At 34.8% G+C, this 17797-nt stretch overlaps 1 protein-coding gene across 1 annotated transcript in view; it reads right to left on the reverse strand.

Moving 5' to 3' along the window:
* Positions 1 to 17797, reverse strand: part of IL1RAPL1 (interleukin 1 receptor accessory protein like 1) — a 574062-nt gene that overhangs the window by 411533 nt on the left and 144732 nt on the right. The window lies entirely within an intron of this gene.

A 17797-nucleotide genomic window follows, 5' to 3' on the forward strand; every position in this document is an offset into this window, starting at 1 on the left:
ATTTTCTTCTTTGTTTAGCTCTAAATATGTTTTCAACCTGATGTTGCTCTTTTCAACTTAATGTCACCCCACATGCTTGAGGCCCAACTGGTTTATTTATGTTCAGTGTTTCAAAATTTGATTATCAGTATTATTTAAAGGTTAAATCTGTGTTTGCTGCTTATGCCCTTACAGTTTAAGATGACTCTAAACTATGTGTAGCTTTTTTTTTTTTTTGTATCATTACATTCAGAAAGTGCTAATCGTTTCTTAAAATGTGAGTAGTCAAAAGTTTGTCCTTATTTTTTGGCCTTAGATTACAAGCATCAGACAAAAATACTAATCTCCCTCCTAATAAGAGCCATTCACTCTTCGACTCTGTGACATTAACTGTTAAAATAGTTTTTGCCACTTGACACGTACTCGTTTCATGAAGAAGGTTTGACTGGATGAGAAAATAGTTTTATTGCTCCTTTGAGCAAAATTACATTGTTAGTACAGGGAAGAAGAGTGTTTTCAGACCCATTTCCTGTAAAATATTCTCCATTCGCTTTTTGCTCTAGTAAGATAAAATGTTCATTTAAGGCATGGCTTTTCTATGTTACCCTTTTTTTAAGATGTAAGTTATATATATGTATGTATACATATTTGTATGTGTATGTAAAAATGAAAAAGCAAACCAAAACACTGACTTTCTAATGAGAGTTTTAAAAATGAAATGTAATGAAATTTATAATTTTGCCCAAATTTTACCTTTCCTATGCTAAAGTCAGCACATAATGGCTCACACGAAGAAGAATGCTGAGATACTATCTTGGCAAAGAACAACCAGGGACTATTCGGTGATCCTTTCATTTCTTTGAACAAGAGGGTTTTTTGTGCTTGGCCAAATAGTTGTTTAGTTACCTATTTCTATGTTTATCTGTAAGACTTTTTTAGAACATAATGCACTGTGGAATTTGGTGAGATGTTGAGGACTGTGATTTTTGTATCTTTCCCCACATATTGAGGAAATCATAATTGTATCCTTATATAAGGTATGCAGCCTACGTTCTTTTTTATATATAATTACTATTGTAGTAGATGTCAAACATACTATATAGTTAAATATGAACTCGTTATTCCTCTCTATTTTGCATGCCAGGAAATATAATTCTGCAATGCTTAGCAACTCTACTGCAGTTTCATCTAGATGACACATTAATACGTATTGTGAGGATCAAGCTTAATAATATAGGTAGTGTCTCCTCCAGAGCATGGAAAGAAACAAATCTGGAAATGAAATGGCATTATTCCTCACTCACTCTGTACCCAGGAAAGTCTCCTTCTAGTCCCGAGTCATGATTTCTTACAAACCACACGGGGGTGGAACAAGATGATTATTAAGGTCCCTTCCAACCCTAGCCATTCTGTTATTCTATTATTCTATGATTCTATGGTCCTATGATTCTATGATTCTTTGTTACCACACTCTGTTACATTACATCTAATTTCTAGACTAAAATTCTTCTGCATGGTGTGTTTGGTTTTACAGATCAAAAAAACCCACTTTACTTCACAGAAATACAATCCAACTTTTCTAAGCTAGACAGAATCAATGCTATTTTTCTTGCTTATGTACTACATGGATTTTTCAGATGCATACAGATCCAAATGACATTCCTCTATCAAAATCATAATCATGAGGATTCCTGCACTTTTTTCTTGACTTACAATATCCTTGCCAGTGAATCCTACGCTTTAAGAGACAAAATGTCATCCAAATACATTAGAGAATAAATCATAGCAGCCTGCCCTTCTAAAAAATAGATGGCAAGTCAGTGGATTTAACAATACATTGATTAAAATGTCCTCCTGATGGAAAAGGCGTAATGTAATATATCACAAAAACACACCAATTTTTTCTGTATACCCTGATAGCTCAGGCAATGTTCAGTTTCTATCACAGGTTTGTGCTGGAATTTGGGGTTTTTTTTTGCAGACAATAGGTGTCAAGAAAATCCAGTGCTGAAAATGATCTATGAACTACGCTCATTCCTGTTAACCCTCACTTTGTGGTCCTTCTAATGTTGGAGAACATTTTCATTATACTTAAGGGATAATGAGAGTGCAAAAAAATTCTAAATTTTTAAACACTATTTACATTTCTAATGTAACCAAAGAAATGAAGTCTTATATTTTTACATCATTCCTAAATATGATAAACTGAATTTAAAAAGATTTCAACTGGATTTAAGTTAAAAATACTTCCTGTGAGGATAATGAATGACCAGATCAAGTTGTCCTGAGATACTGAGCAAAATCCATCCTTGGAGGCTTCCAGGACCTGATGCACCAAAGCACTGAGTGACCTGTCAGATTTTCCATTGCTTTTTGCTCGTGGTTGAGCAAAATTTGTGCTAATGACTTCTGTTGTTACTTCTCTCAGAAGTGATCATATTATTTGTCCATGAATTAAGGAGTTCTGATCATTACTTGTATCATCATACAGCAAGCAGTGATTAGCTCAGCATGACAAGGATGAGCTTCTGTAAGTTTGGACTGCAGGAAAGCAAGCTTCTATCAATAAGAACGTTTTAACATTTGTGTCATTCTGTACTTGTTCTGTTTTCCTAATGCTTTGATCCCAGCCTCACCTCCACCAGTAAATTTATTACGACATTGAGGATGCTTACTATCTGAACCAGAAGATTATTTGTCTGCTTGATTGTGACTTAAAAAAATTATAGACACCCTTTTAAAACACTTAAAAAAACCACATCAAAATAAAAATAGAAATAAGTTAGGTACTTATCTAGTATGATGCCTTTTGTATTGATTTGAAATAAATTCTTAAGGTTCCTGAGATCTGAAGGTCATATTTTTTCCGATTTAAATGACTGAAACACATTTTGATAAGGAGCTGTTTTCCTAAGTACCTAATGATAATACTTAATGAGATTCATTTTCTCACCCTATTTCACTTCTTCTGAAAAAGACATATTATTCTGAAGCAGCAGATTGTTACACAGTCATCACGTATGTCTTAATATCACAAAACAAAAAAGATGAATCTGAAGAGTGGGGTTCATTTGTTTGAGCACAGATTAGGCAGGTCTCATGCTGTTTAGATTTCTGTAGGTATCTGGCAGACACAGCCCTGCAGCAGGAGTACCTGACCTTCTGGGCAAGGAACTGGAGACCAGAAAAGGCACTACACTGTCTAACATAATGACAATGATTATGTTAAGGCAAAATAATTACTTCCTAATAGCCCTTATGCAAGAGTAACTCATTAAATATATTGGGAAATAGTGGAAAGTGAGTTGACAGACTTTATCTGTGACTTCACAACAATTTTATTTTAATCACAGGGGAAAAAAAGTCTGTTACACAGCATTTTGTAACACTCCACAATTGCTCCAAGATACTACTACATTTAATTGTGTGTTTTAGCAGGGATTATGAGATTTTTTTACAACATTTTGCACACAAAAATATAACCAACAAGGGCGATGATGTGCGTTAATCCAATGGATAATACATTAAGCTTCATCTTTCCTGAGATGGAAGATACAGCAAAGTGCTCTTTAGTTAATAATTCCTTCCATACTTCATGGGCTACAAGCATATGAAGAGCAATGTAGGATTTGCTCTGTAGCAGTGTTTTGAGGCACGCCACATTTTTTTTCAGCATGTACTACCACAGAACATAGTATTTTAGCTACTTGACATCATCTTCATGGGTTTTATATATCACATATTTATGTGAGCCCACCCCACAGGATAGAATATCACATAAAATGGAATGTTATATCCCATTCCAAAAGTGCACAGGGGCACAGAGTGAGGTTCATCTCCCATTCGAGTAAGTCATTGAGGTTTGAGATTTCTTTTGTAATGAAAGAGCTGGAGAAACCAGTCAGTGGCCCTGCTGACCTTTGTATCCATGACTGGCAAGAGCCTTCTTTTAATGGTTCCTACTATTCCAGTGAACATCAGGTAGCTGCATCGTATTTCTAGAGGATTAAATCTGGCCAAATAAATCCTCCCAGACCTTCAATACCACAAGGAAGACATCACAAAAATGGCTTCTAGACTTTGTTTTGAAGCATAAATAAAACATCGAACACAGTAAAACCTGGTGGCAAACAAATACATATTTGAGTATGTCTGGGTTGTCCAGTATTTTTTCCTTTTTTGTTTGCTTCATTTCTTTTGTAGTCCCTACCTTGAACTGTTTTCTGTGGTTGACACAACTGGAATATATTGCAGATTCATTACTTTTCGTTCTTTCAACTAATGAGTAGTACTAAAGGTGACAGGGAAAAAGAAAGAAATTCCATGAAATTCCAGCCAATTTCAGGCAAGGTGCACACTCTTCACATACCCATCACTGAGATACGTGTGTGAAACTTTCTGATATTCAGGAACATAGACAATGAAAAATTCATTTCAGAAAATGAAGTCAACAAAGTCTCGTAAAATTATCTGTGCCTTCCAACTAAGACTTCACTTCTCAAATCAACTAATCTTGGGACTCCTGTTTCCAAGAGATCTATCATAGCTTATTTATTATTTCACACACTACTATTCTCTATAAAACCTAGAAAAACATTTCATGGCATAAATGCAAATGCATTTCATGATGCACAATAATGCAAATTTTGAAGTAATTTCTGTTTATTGTTTCATGAACCACCAACAAATAATAAAGTTATCTCAGGAAAAGTAGATTGCTGCTGCCTGCAAGGAAGATTCAGCCAAATTAAATTATATGGGCTTAACAAATAAAAATGTAACTATGTCCTTACAAATATAAAATAACAAAATCTCAACAAACAGAAGAAAACATTGCCATCCAGATTCCGAAATGTTTACTTATTCTCTAAGGATAATTATATAAGGATAAATTTATTTTAATTATAGATCTACCTGGATTTTTTTGTTGATGGTAGTGGTCATAGTGATGGTGATTTTAGTACCAAAGTAATATGCTTTTTCTTCTAAAGGGTAATTTCTACATTAGATTCTGTGGATGGAAGGAATATTGATTTTTTCCAGTGTTGTACTTTTGTACTGTATTTTAATTGATTTCACTTTCCTTCAAATAAATAAACTGCATTAATCTTAAATTTAATCTGTATGCAAATCTATCATCATTTGTTTAGATGTCAGAAGCTCTATTTATGTTGACATTGAGGTCTGGCTTTTAATTTTTTGTGCTTTTAAAGTTATAATTTTCTACAAGTTCCCAAGTACTCCTAACAAGAAACTGGCCTTGAAAAATATAACCCCCTAAATATTAATGTTCAGTGCTCAAAAAAATGAGGTCAGAGTCTTTCAATGATCATCTTATCTGAAAAAAAAAAAAATATTATTAATTGCTTGAATGTCAACTCATGCCTTTGAATCTGCATATTTTATTCAAGCTTGAGAATAAAATAAAAGGGAAAAAATGTGCTAATATTTTAACCACAAGATAATTACATTAGCATAGGATGAAGCCAAATTTCTGAAATACAGAACTAATTTTTCCATTACTCCACCCACCTGATATAATTGATCCGATGTAGTTATTGGGTAAGTTTATGTGAGATGCTACACCTTTAAAGACACATAAGACATATTTAGGCACAAGTCTGTGGGTTTAGGAAGGAAGCTATAGCTTATTAATTAAATAATTAAATAATTGATAATTTCCCCATTTTTCAGGGAGCTTTTTTACTGAGCTGACTGTTCCTCTAAGTTACAGAGACATGCCATATACCACCACACTTTCTGGGTGAACAATGAAAATGTGTTGAAATGTTAATTTTCTAGCTCACCCTGGTCACAAACTCAATGCTAAAAACAGTCAAATGCTTTAGTGTGCAGATTCAAAGAAAAACATCTAACTCTTGTGCTGCCTCTGGCAGACAGTGGAAAAACTTTTCAGAGGTGACAAGAGATGTTGATGTAAACACTCTGAAAATATGAAATATGTCTCTTGAATCAGTATTTTTTCTGCTCTTTTAAAATATACCAACCATATTCTCAATTAACAGATTTTTACCCCAAGCTTAACTAGCTTTTCTTTTGTATCATGCTTGACAGGCACCTAAAGATAAGACTGCTTACCAGGTTGCCTCCTGGTACATGGTCCAGACAAAGATAATAAAGTTAGCAAGGTAACAAGTGACTGAAAGGACTGAAGGATAAAGGAAAGGACTGAAAGTCACTGAAAGATAATAATAAATAAAAGATAAATTCTTGGGATGGCAAAGTCTGTGTCATCTTTAGCAAGTCTGTGTGCCAGTGATTTATGAAAAGACAGAACCCTTTTTGTTGTATAAAAACTCCAAGGGAAAAGGAGAAGATGCATCTCTCTCTACGCCCCCCCTTCCCTTGCCACTTTGGCTTCAGCTATGGGACAGGAACAGTGGAGGAAAGGAAAAGCAGAGAAAATCAACCAAGCAGGAACAGCGGGTCCTATACTCCCCCTCCCCCCCCCCCCCCCCCCCCCAATCCAGCCAGAGGCCAGCGGATGCTAATAAAACTTAGTTGCTCTCTTGTTCTTTCCTTTTCTTAACAACACTCTCCCCAAAGTGACTAATTTATCTAAATTCTCTCCTCTTGTAAACTTTTTTTTTTCCTTTTAAAGGTGGGGTTATTGTCTCCTTTCCCTAAAATAAATCTTTGTAATTTGCTTAAATCATAAAGCCTGTTATTTTTGTAAATTCATGCAATGTCTATGAGTAGTGGCTGTTTTTTCCTCACAATCAAAATATAAAATAATAGCTTGGATCGTAACAGATGTATATCCTCCTACCATATTCTGAACTTCAGCAAATACTCCTTTCTACCAGCAAATCCTCCTTTATAACCAGAAAATATTTCTGTGTTGTTTTGGGGAGTTTTTTGGTTTAGTTTTTTTTTTTTCTTGATCGATCTTAATAAAAATTAATTTTTGTCACAGAAGAAATATTATTTGGAAATTCAAATATTTGAATCAGGAGAGGAAGGTGAAATATGGAAGTGATCACAAAATGAGAAGATTTGCAAATGACTCATGCTCCAGAGTCTGCAAAATGCATTTGTGACAATGACAAGTGAGTCCAGAGAAATTATTTTAGCAGGAGATCAGTTCCTTAAGCTGTTTCAATGCAGTCTGATATACCAGTTCAAATGTGTCCACTGCAGAAAGCTGGGCAGAACCTGAGACTACTAATGTTGTACTCTTAAATGTCTCTTCTGAAAAATTCATTTTGCTAGAGCTAATCTCAAGGGAATTCTGCCTGTTTTATATAAGATAAAACTTTAGACGAGCTCTACACATATGATCACTTTGCACATTAATACTTTTCCAGCTGGGTGGCTGCTATAGCAGAGTACTAATTAATCAATTAACTTTAATTAGCTCAGAGAGAAAACAGGAAAGAAAACAGAGTAATGAAAACAAAGTTCTTGCAAAATCAAATAGAAGATGCAAAGCCAGGGGGTTAGCAAAAGATTTTTAGCCTCTTTGTGTGTGCTTGTTGAGGGTATATAAGAATTGATGAAGATGTAGTATTTTTCACTTTAATGAAGGGGAAAGTGCATTATTATGCAATTAAAGAATACGTTTAAGTGTAGGTATTAAAGAAATAAAGACTGTCAAGAAATCTTATACTTTTAAGGGTTTCTCTTCGTAACTACCCGTCCATTCTAAACCAACTCTTATGCCTATACTACCTCTTCCTGACTGGATCTCGATACACTCTTGTGACAGAAAAATAGCTTGTCATTTCTTAGCTGGGATAAAAGCCTTTCTAGTTGCTGCCCAGTAAAACAAAACAGGAAAGAGAAATCCTGAAAACATCTTACAGAAGAAATTCAAAGTCTGCTAGAGTAGGAGAAAAGACCATGACCCTAAAACGATGGACAGCTGTTTGGAAGACAGCTCAATTGAAAGAGAGAAAACAGTACTAAGACTGTACATAGTAACCTAAATACTCTTCTTGAAAAACATGTTATTCAGACTTTTTCCTTTCTTCTCGTCTCCTGATAACTGTTCAGAGTTATTTGTACAAACACACACACATATAAAGTCCTGTAAAAGTGGCTATCACCAAGTGGTAATTTTAACCTTAGATCCCTGAGAGGAAAGGTCTTTGGTCCCTTCTTCTGCCTTAGATCACTTGTGGTTGGAGTACTGGTGGGTTTTCTTGTACAAAATCATAGCGCTCTGTATAACAGCTGGGAATTATTTTAAGATTTGCTAAAATAGTGCTGAAAAAGTGCTAGTGTCCCTGATTTTAGTCACAAAGCTAAGGAAGAATTTTATAAAAATATCAAGCTAATTTGTGTTGTGACAAGCAGAAAGCAGTCTACACCAGAACAGTTTTTGTACATTACTCATAAGAAGGAAAGAAAAGAGGGAAAGTCCACAGTACTGTAGAGAGGATCTCAGATATAAGTGTACAGCTGCAAGCTGTCAGATAGAGTGGAACTGAGAGAGGAGGGATTTTGATAAATGAGAAATTTTCTACCTCAAGAAGCTCTTGGAGAAAGATGACTCTGCAGTTCTGTTGCCACAAATGGCATATAGAAGTTCTGTAGCAGCTCATACATGCTGATGGCAAAGATAATTTAATGCTGCAGAAATATCAGTACCTATATTTGGCCTGCAGTTCAAAAAAGATTTTGAGTAATTATTTTAAAATCTAGCGTGTGCTCACAATGATCTGATCCTTTAATATTTTTTTTTCTTTCCACACTGTGTATGTTCCTAAACCATTTATACTTCAGGAATATTTTCAAAGATTTATTATAAACATAGTAGATATTATAATTTCATTGCTTATATACAATCTAATTATGAAATTTAAAGTTATAGCAAGGCAAGCTAAAATTTCTCAGTTTAATTCACCTAATATATCTTCATTAGTTCTCTGTGGGCAAGGCCCCAACTTTCCTAAATCTGAGCACTCATATGCCACATAGTGCTGGATAAGTCTGGTACAGATGCATGAGCTTTTCAGGATAAAGTTCAAATATTCAGGTTTATTCCTCACTGCATTTGGCCTACACAGACTCCTTATAAACTACTCAAACCTAAACATTAATGATCCTTCTCTACTGCACTGTCAGTTACTGCAGGGTTTTAGTCTTTTATATTTATATAAATATATATATGCACACACACACATATCTATATATTCTACTCAGTGCTCACTAGATCCTGGATAATGTCAATCTTCATGCTAAGATCCTTACATTTATAATAGACAGAAGTGAAACAGCCCACATACACATCTTTAATATGTTTCTGCAACTGTATATTTCTATATATTTAATTATTTGCCTCTTTTATCACTACTGTTTCATTAAAACTGCATAGTTTCCAATGCAGAAGACTCTCTTCCTTATTCTCTCTCCTTTCTTTATCAGGGAAGGGGATTAATAGAAAGCATCTGTCATTTGGTTAACTGCCAGCCAAGTGTTAAACCGTGACACTGGGGAAAGATGTCATTCCAGATATAGAATCTTAGAGAATAAATCTGTGCTTCCAATATTATTTTATTTTTTGGTTTTCAGAAATGGAAATTTAATACCTTCTATCCATCTAAGTTTGCAAGAAATGACAGAATTTTTTATTGTGTCAACATAATTTAAAAGTAATGATCAGGTCTTTAATCCACAATATGCTGAAAAAGTGGTCAAAGAGGTCTTAGTCTTACAGTTTCTTCATATGGCACGAGAGACCTATTTTGAGAGAGAGCTGCTGAGCACTTGATTGCCTGAGCAGCATTAGATAGTTGTAATACTCCTCCTTGTAACCATGTAAACCACTAAATAGAGTCCTTCCGTGGATTTGAGAAAATCTGCAACTCTACAATTGTGATTTGCAGAATGAGAATAACTGTGGGAAAAAAACAAATTTACAATAGCTCAAAGTACCTGTTTCCAAGAAAGAGGCCAAAGAAGGCTCCCTGTTTCATGCTAGCATGATGGTAAGAAGCAGGTATTATTTTACCTCCACTGTTTGGATTTTGTCATACCTATGGGGATATCGATGATTCCAGATATTGGAAAACACCTGTAGAGCTGGATGAATAACCAGCCACCCTGTAGAAGAGCAGCTAGAAGGGAATTAATAGGAGCAGAGAAGGGAATTAATTTATCAGAAATTATAATAATTTAATTCTGTTCCTAGGAGATTCTTGAACATTAGTATTTTCCCTTTTGGGTATGATTTGGAACAGTGTAGCTCAGGCTATGATTCCTCTTTTTAATTTTCCACCTTTTTGTAACCTCCTAATGGCTGAAGTTGATAGAATGTCACTGTCAAATATTAAGGAATTTAAAAAAAAAAAAACAAAAAACAAACCATGTTTTAAACTGGCTTACTTTAGGGCTTCATATATATTGGTGCGGCTGATAAAGGTATAGATAAAAGTTCTATATTTTTCTTATTAAATAATAAAATAAGAAGATTCTTATAAAAAACCAAGAAATTCCTTGGCCTGGTAATATGCAGTGATGTCTTCCCTCTTAGAATGAAATTTCACCACACAGTAATGGTTTCTAAACTACTTCTGTGAAGAAAGATGGCAGAACTCAGAATAATGAAAGAAGCATGCATGATTCAAAGAGGAAACGTGCAACTTTCCACAGTGAATTCCTAGACCTAACTGCATCTCTGACATTACAAAATGGTTTGCTTTCAGTCTCTGTATCTGTGCTCCACTTAACTATCATGGTTTGATTTTACATAAATGGAAAAAAAAGAAATAGAAATACATAAGAAATATAAAGCTTCTAATTTCAACAGAAAATAAAAAGAAGACTCAAAGGGTGACTAAAAGAACAATGGTACAAACGAATGGCAGATGTTGTGTGAGTTGTTTAAATAATTGTATCAAGGGCAGTGAAGAGCTTATAGGAAGAGCTTCTGGTCTGCAATGTTAGCTAGCAGATAGGTAAAAATAACAAAAATGCCTAGAGTTACAGTAATAAAAAGAAAGAGGTATTTTTTGGTTTTGGGTTTTTTTGGTTCTTTTGTTGTGTTTTTTTATTAAAGAACACACCTTAAAAAAAACCCAAAACAAACAAAAACCAAACAAACCCAAAAAACAGTAACTGGAAAGGAGAATTTTTCTTAAAAGAAGTTACCTTGTCATGAGCTATGAAAAAGACTATTCTATAAAGACCTGATTCTCATGCTGATGAGTCCGGTCAGGGATGGTGTGGAAACTGGGCTAGAGAGGCCACTGGTCAGGTGGCAAGGTCCATGTGTGTAGGCTCTACATTGAGGCTGAGAACAGCATGAAAAAGAGATTATTTTTCATTACCCCAAGGAGCAACTCCCTTTAGACAATGTGAAGAGCATCAGCAGAGAAAGCTCTCTCCTTGACTCTTCCTCATGAAAGTCTTTTGGGAATAGAGAGGAGATACCAGTCTCTTGGAATGCCATCTGCCTGGAAATTTCCAGTAGCTTTATATTCATTGTAATTTGAAAATACTACAAGAAAAAATAAAACCACTTAAGGAGAAAGATCACACTGCTAGATATTTTGGCTTTTTTTTCTCCCTTATTTCTTTTTCATGTTTTATATAACGCCTAAACACGAATAGAGGTACTTTCTGAACAGTATTTTGAAAGTACTATAGGTCTTAAGAAAGAAGAATATTTTCATGATTGAAAATTTATTGCATTTTATTTAAAAGGAGTTTATTTGTAAAAAAAAAAAAAAAAATTATGGTTTCACTTTTCATGATAATTCTGCTCTAGAGAGTTTTCTAGCTTATTTTTAAAGAGTTCATACTGAAAGCCTAATATCTTCTCTATAAGTCATCCAAAACCTTCTTTGTGAAGCTGAGATATTTTTCAAAATCCAAAAAAAGCCCCAGAGACAACTTGTGAACTCCAAAACACCTACTTCCTTATCAATTTTTTTTCTTCTTGGTACAGGTTTGCACCAGTTTTTTCTCACAGCTTGCTCCTTAGACAGCCTACTGTTTGAGAAGATTTTAGACTAAAATACAGCTCAGAAGAAAATAATGTATATTAAAAATAGCAGGGATTTAGCAGACACAAAAGCCCTGCACTCACTTGTATTTTCTTGGATTTATTCTTAGAGTCTCCATTGCAAGTCATAGCATACAAACTTACAAAGCACCTTCAACTGAGTGATCCCTTACTATGTTTCTCTTAAAGCTATTTCTTACAGACCATAACTAGATTTTTTGCTTTAATACTCATTTGTATCCCCAAGGAAAAATCAACAATGTTATATTGTTCAAAAGTCATCAGATCTGAGTCTTTCACAGCAGAATAGTGCATTCCTAAATGTAGGGTACCTGACAAAAAAACCCACAAGCTATCCTGGAAAGCAAATCAATGTTACTGGAATTTAATTTTGAATGCAGGACTGAAACAATACTGGTTTTATGCAGTGAATAACAATTCACACTTAAGAGGAATTCAGCATGAGAGTTTTCATGTTGTAGTTTCTTTTCTATTTAACATTTTGTCCTCCTTGTTTCATTAGACCAGTTTATCAAACATGATTTTGCTTTGTTGTGCTTTAACTTCTTTCCTCTGATTTATCTTTGCAAAATTTTTTCTGCTTTGATGGAAAGTAATCATTGGCTTTGTGGGTATTAATAGTTATAAGAGATGTGGGATGGTCACGAAGAAAGTTCCACAGTTATGTGTAGGCCTGGACCTAATGCTGAAGAAATACAGCAGCTCAGCATTTTGTAATTAGTGCCTTTCTGAAAAAAAACTCAAAACAGTTTGTAGAAAAACTGTTGGCATCTAGAAGACTTTTAAAAATGCCTGAGAAATAGATTTTTTTTTAAATGTTATCAAGACATTACCAAAACAGAAAAATTAAAGAAAAAAAGGTTGAATTGCAAGATAATGAATAAAAGGAAAAAAAATACCACAAACATGGTTATAAGAAAAATGCTGGGCTTAATATAATGGTGAATCAAAATACAATAAAACATTTGACTTGGCCAATGTATTTTAAATTTGGCATTTTATAATCCATATGGTTAAAAATGCTCAGTTTTCCTATCTTAAAACCATTTTAGAACAATGCCTTGCATGTATTTTCATCGAGTTTTTCTATTGTAACAATAAGAATAATATTTTAGAAAGAAATTTTTATTCTAAAGGCTTTTTGGTTCTAGAGATCATGGTAGGGTGAAGTAGTCCCAGCATCCTCATTCTCTTTCCTTCCCAGTGGGGGAAAGAAAAAAAGGTAAAACTGTACAGTTTAATATAATGGTTATAGAAATCTTGTCGCTTGACGCTGCTGACAGTTGTTTGGGGACTGTGGCACCACCAAAAAGGCCCAGCTGAGCTATCAGAGCATGGCTTTGGGCAATCGGTGTCCCCAGTAAGCAGTGAGATGGCAGAAAGCAGATTCTCTAAACTCAGATCTTGCCCTTCTTTTATTTTTCAATCACTTGCATTAAAATGAGCTCTTGATCACTCCTGCCCTGTGGCTAGCGGAGTACACCAAGTGCCACAGCTTGAGCAGCACGAGATGGCCACAGTGGTGTAGCACCAGACACATCTGAGAAATAAATCTGTCACCTGGTCACCTTCTGACTCTTTGTGAGCGTTGCCAACTCCTCAGCAGGCCAACTCCACTAGTGCCTTTCTAAAATCAGTGATTGAATTATTCTACCCTACTTAGCAAAGATTTATCAATATTAAAAGGTGGAAGCTACATTTTTATTAATACAAACCATTTGGTTCTCTCAAATTGGATCAAATTAAACAGGGAACCGGATTCACCATTAATTAAATTAGGCAAAAAGTAAAACACACAGTAGAAATTCACACTTTACAATCACACTGAGGGGAAAAATATTGCACACCTGCTTTTATTTCAGTACTCCTTACTGGGACTGAAAGAAATATGGTAAGATTTCAAGAGAGATGAAAAGTTTTCACTGTTGATAAAACATATATATATGTACACACACATATGTATTCACCTCAGCTCAACAGAACCATAAGCCTGGACTTAAATTTCTCTCTGCTTGGTGAAGTACATAAAACTGCATTTAACTTTTAAGGCATGTAAAAGAGCTATTTCCTTTGATGCTGGCTCATTTGCTACTCACAGAAATAGCAATTAAATGACTGCTAAATCTCACAGTTCCCACTCATTTAGTACCAGTTAAAGTATGTCCAAGACGCACGAAATGGAAGTGATCATCAGTGATTTACATGGGAGTGTGTGTGTGTGCTGAGAAAACCTTGTTTGAGTCTAGTCACTGCTTTAGCTGAAAAAAATTACCAAAATCCCTGGAAAATAGGAAAGTAACAGATCCTATTTGTATTTCAAAAACTTCCTAAAACAAGGAAACTGGTGGAAGGAGTTGGTGTGATTATCCCTTTATCCTTTGCCAGTCATCTTGGATAGAAGGGTAGAGATAGAAGGATTATCAGGTTCTAATCCTGAAAAAATGTACATTCTTCTAATTTGGACAATAGTGCATCCCCTTCTTGAGACCTGAAGTGACAAAATGGCTCATCATCACATCCTTGTCTTTATGCCTCTTTGTTCTGTTTTAATAGTCACACAGACATACTAGGATACTGTTTCTGGTTGTGTATCCCACATTCACCTTTTCTTGCTCTGCAAGTTTGCTCAGCATCTTAGCAAATGTTGCACCTGACCTTTTCAAAAGGGCAAGGCTATGGCTCTGTTTATATATACCAGAGATCTCAGAAAACATACCCACCTCTGTTTCAGCAGAGCTAGAAATAAATATCTTACAAACTTTATCCAAACTGTTCTCCCAGAGAGTAATCACACTGTTAATGTGTTGTGGTGAAGTCATTCTTTCTCCTCACATAGAACACATTTTGCACAAATTATCTATTTCCACAAGAGAAAAATCTCTTCAGCTTTGTAAACTAAATTCTGCCCTGCAGTTCCTCCTCTCATTTCTGCTGTTTTACCACTTTAAGTATTTGCTTGAGTTGCATCTGCAAGAATTCTGTATTTGCAGTTTGAAGGCATATGAATTTTACAGACTATGCTTGTATCAAAATACAAATCTTATTGAAAAAAACCCAAAACCCAACAAACTTGCATCTTCCCTTCAGTTTTCCTTCCCCTGAAATGTTGATGGATCCAAGAGGTTTTTGTCAGGTGGGTTTTCTTCTCTGTCCATGTGTTGAAGGTGGCAATGCATAATTTGGAAGTCTTTTTCATGCAACCAGAGCTGAAATATATATATATATATGTGTGCACGTGTATGCTCATGCATGAGTACAGATGTGTGTCAACTGAGGAAACAAACCCCAAAATTTATCTTCACAGAAGATTGCAGCTAGTAACATACTATGCTGAGGAGGAGGTCAGATGAGAAATCCATCAACTGCAGGGTTAGGCCAAATATAGAGTATTAAAACAAAGTAAAAGGCATAAATATCTTGCTAATTGAGAATTAAATAAATAATCATCCTCTCAATTATTTTCACTTTTTCTCACTTGGCGGATAATCACATGAAAAAAAGAAGTCCCTCCCAAGGCATTCCAAATGATATTCAGGGAAACTAGGCCTCATATTTGGGCTTGACTATAATTTATTTTATCATATACTTCTTTTTTCCAGCATTAAATATGCTATGACATGGTAAGGAAAAACAAACAAACAACAACAAAAAACCTTCAACGAAGAAGAACTTTCACTGTTGACTCTTTCCTGGCATGGTCAAAGACTAAAATACACTCAAAGAGAGGCATAGATAGCAATCCCACCTAGAGGACCACTGTATATTGTGGAGTTAATGATAGACAGAGCAGTTGATCCTAGCAGGAGCTGGATACAGTATTAATCCTTTTGACTAATTGTAAAGGATGCTCCCATTTGACACCTGGTGATAACCTCATCACCATACCTCTATCTTTCTCCCAGGTTTGTGTATGCTGAACAAAATATTGTAAAAAGTCCACAGAGCACAATATTCTGAATCCCCTCCTGGACAGGATCTGAGCAGCATACTATGCCCTGACTATACAGCCCCAAAGCTGCACAACCTGGAGCTCCCATCATTTGAAGGGATATAAGACACTACAATCTTTCTGTTTCATGACAGCTCCAATAAATAGTAGTTTAATCCAGCACTTTATAGAGTACCTTCTTTTTACTGGAATCCACAAGGAACACTAGCACTGTAGCACTCTTACTAAAAGTCTTACCCCACAGAAGGAGAAGGAATAGTTTTCAAATGTCCAGAGATGTGTGCATGCATTAATATCTCATTTTTTATGTTAAATAATATAAAATCCTACATACTGTGTACATAAAATACATTTATTAATTATATAAAAGCAAATTAATATATACAAACAAAAATCATATTCTAAAGAAGTGAAGTATTGTCAGTGATTGGATGTATTGGAAGTGATTTGCCTCTAACTTATCCAATTCCATTTCAGGCAAAAGGTACAGGGCTTTGTAAGTCATGCTGAGTACGTTCTATTAACTAAGGAAGTGGGGCAATGTCTGATTTAGAGTAAGTAAAAGCCAACCAAAATAGAACTGAAAAAAAAAATGAATTAGGCAAATGTTGGCTGTGGGCTGTGAGATACATCTGCAGGATCAGATAATAATAACTGAAATGAAGAAATTCAAAGGAAAAAGAATATTGCCTCATATAGTACCACAAAGTGGGAAGTTTTATGTATTTAAGTTTCTACTTCTACTGTCATATTGAGATGTGGTATATCTTTCAGCAAAGATTTAAAATTTGTGATTTATAAGATGATTAAAATTTTAAAAAATATATCTTCTATATCTTTTAAGCCTCAAAGAACTTTCTTACCTATCAAAAAATCTAAAATCTGGTAAAAAAGTCAATGAAATGTGACATCAATTAAGCTGTTCTATCTGCCAAAAGAAAAAAAAAAAAAAAGAAAAAGAAAAAAAAAAAATTGAAAAAATGGGTTAGTCTTCATCTCTTCATCTGCATGAATAAATGCATTTACAATCCAATTACCATGCTGATCTAACTACTACTGGACAGACCTCTGAGTCTGAAGACTTTTTGGTCAGACCTGAAAGATAAAATGGGGAAAAATGTCTATATCCCTTGGGCAGCTGCAATCTCATTTATTTTGTAAGGCAGAGCAGCAACAAAACTACTCCAAACCATTTTGTCTAGTAATTCTCTTACTGGGACTGGTACATTGCCCTCATGTACCAAAGCACACAGGAGACATTTTAGACTAGTACTCTGTGACCTCTGAAAAATTCTTAGTTTTTCCTATTTAGGGAAATTTCTGGCTTCATATTCCAATAAGGTTTGATATAGTTTTGGTCTCTTTGACTCTCTTTTAAACTTCCATTTCATCTCAGTTATGAAAATGGAAATAGGGCAAAGGAGAAAACTAATTCTTCGGTCTCATACTGAACAATACAAATTTAATTGCTTAGCCTTTCCTATCATGCTTAAAGAACAACAACAACAAAAAAGATGCTGTCCTTCTTTGGTTTTTAAACTGTTCTTTAATTAGACCACACAGAGCCTGATTTTATATCAGATTATGTCAGTATAAATGACTCTGAATTCTATGGTAGATATTTCAAGGCTAATTATTTTTACTTATAATGAAGAGTTTCTCAAAAATTCAAACACATAACCAGCAAAAGCCTTCAGTGTACACATTTACTTTAATCCTGGATTGTGTGTGTTAGACCTGTTGGATAAAATCCATTTGCACTCTCCAAAATTAACTTCTAATGTGATAAATCTAAAACTTGGCCTAGGAAGTCACCTGTTTCTTTGGGCCTCACCTCCTTGGCACAAGGGCACACTTGCCTTTAAAAAAACAAAAAC

Source organism: Calypte anna, chromosome 1 (genome assembly GCF_003957555.1).
Source record: "Calypte anna isolate BGI_N300 chromosome 1, bCalAnn1_v1.p, whole genome shotgun sequence".
In the NCBI taxonomy this organism is placed as follows: domain Eukaryota; kingdom Metazoa; phylum Chordata; class Aves; order Apodiformes; family Trochilidae; genus Calypte; species Calypte anna.